Raw genomic sequence first — 2,117 nt, 5'->3', positions numbered from 1 at the left:
CAAAAAAAAAAAAAAAAAAAAAAAAAAAAAAAAAAAAAAAAAAAAAAAAAAAAAAAAAAAGTGTTTCCTCTCTGTGCTTCAGCAAAAAAAAAAGAGCAAGTCCAATAATTCCCCGACGGGCTCAAAGCGAAGCCCTGTTCCTTAGAAATCCCCGAGGAAATTTCCTCCGCGAAAAACCCGCAAGTGCTGCTCTCTGGATTCCAAGAAAGCCAGTCTCACCTGCGAGGTGCAGGCGAGTGGGGTTCTGGGACTCCGGTGCCTATTGGGGTTGCCACCACCGGGGCCACTCAGATGGAGATCAGAAAAGGAGGATGAGAGTGAGGGTTCGGCGTGGGGTAGGGAATGGTGTGACGCTGGATTCAGCGCCACGTTGCTGGGTGACAGAAGGAGCACAGAAGTTGAGGGTTCACGTGCTCGGCAAAAGCAGATTCTATTGGTTTAGAGGAAAATACTCAAAACCAGAATTAGCGGTGAAAGAAAACAGCACCTCTTGTTTCCGCCCGGTTTCGAACCGGGGACCTTTCGCGTGTTAGGCGAACGTGATAACCACTACACTACGGAAACTTACTGCCGACGGAACTCTCCTTTCTCACTTAAAAGACTAGTCCTGAATTCTGCCTCTTTCCCTCCACACCCCCATATATATAGATATATATATATTTTTTGATTATGGTGAATTGCACACTTTCACAGTTGCTATTTATAATATAAAAACTCGATGACCTAATTTAAGTTGGGGAACATTTGATAAATAGTTGGTCTGTACTTTTTTGTATAACAAAATATATTTCCTAGTAGTTACTTATATAAAGAAGAGGCATAGAATTAATTTTGGAAAGGTAATTTGTTAAGATTTATGCATCTATGAATCTATGAACTAATTTTAAACCTATTTCTAGTATTTAGATGTTTTCCCATTGTTTTATACTTTAAAAAATACTGATTAGTTTTCAAATTTGTACCTGTTTTAATGTTTAGTTGTAACCAACTAGTAGCTTCAATGATAACTCAACTGGAAGGAATTCTATAAAAATAGAGCATTATGCTTCCCATAACAATAATAATAAATGACTGGCTAATGGCTTAACCTAGTATAGTGTAGTATTTGGTGATCTAATTAGAAAAGAAACTCTTTTCCTTCTAGAAATACTTGCCGACCTCCTTGCGGAAAACCCTCCCTTTCCGCTGTCTGCATTGGAATGAGAACCAGATCCACCAGAGAGATGCAGACCAGGGAGACCCTTCCTCCTGTTAACACTAGCGGGGCTGGTGGAACCCAGCCGACCATGCAGGAGGGAGGAGCTGGCAACGCCCTGAACGGTGGCAGGGGAAAGCATGCGGGTGTCAGCCTCTCTAGGGTTTGGATAAGCCGATTTCAAGTCCAGGACAGTAGAGAAAACAAAAGAGCTCTGTTCAAATTAAAAGAAAAAAAAATCCTACTGAGTTTCAAACCAAGGGTCTTTACTGTATTGGGCAAATGTGATAACCACAATACCAGTAAAATTTGCCTTTGGTCCCATGTCTCTTCCACAGGAAAAAAATAGAGGTTTTCCAGATGCCCCAGGTTCTATAATCTCAAAGCTGCCCTTTCTTTCCAGAAACTGTCACAGTGGTGGTATATTTCTTGCCCTTGTACTTCTAGTGAACTGAAATCAACAGCCAAACTTTATCATTTTAGCAATCAAAGTATTCACCCATGAGCCCAATTTCTTTGCAAACGCCAGGCAAGAAAACCTCAATTAGATAGAGGAGTAGGGAGCAGATGATTTGATTTTTTTAAAAAATTCTACCATAGTGTCCTAATCTTATCTATGCAACTTGTTCTCATCTTCACCTTTCTAGTGCCAGAAAATGAGCCTTTTAGGAACCAGGACCTGTAAGACTGAGCTCTTGGGACTATTAGCATTTGCTGCAGAGCAGGAAAGCTTCAGGATGAGATATACTGGGGAACAGGCAAAAGGTTACAAGATTGGACCCTATGTCACAAATAAGTATTTCTCTGGAATGTGACAGTTCAATGTTATTTGATTTAGAAAAGGAGGATAAAACGCTAGTGTATTTTTTTCTTTTCTTTGTTCTTCTCTCCCTTTTCACTGTCTTCCTCTATCTACTTTCAC

General features: G+C 40.2%; 1 non-coding gene across 1 annotated transcript; it reads right to left on the bottom strand.

The window, feature by feature from the left end:
• Window positions 1-491: 491 nt before the first annotated feature.
• On the bottom strand, window positions 492-564 carry TRNAV-AAC (transfer RNA valine (anticodon AAC)). Its single transcript has one exon. It is a non-coding gene; the product is annotated as a tRNA-Val (tRNA).
• Between the last annotated feature and the right edge of the window lie 1,553 nt (window positions 565-2,117).

The sequence above is a fragment of the Rhinopithecus bieti genome, unplaced genomic scaffold, assembly GCF_001698545.2.
Source record: "Rhinopithecus bieti isolate Rb0 unplaced genomic scaffold, ASM169854v2 scaffold_18466, whole genome shotgun sequence".
In the NCBI taxonomy this organism is placed as follows: Eukaryota; Metazoa; Chordata; class Mammalia; order Primates; family Cercopithecidae; genus Rhinopithecus; species Rhinopithecus bieti.
The sequence above is the reverse complement of the archived record's forward strand: the minus strand, read 5'-3'. Positions and strand labels throughout refer to the sequence as shown.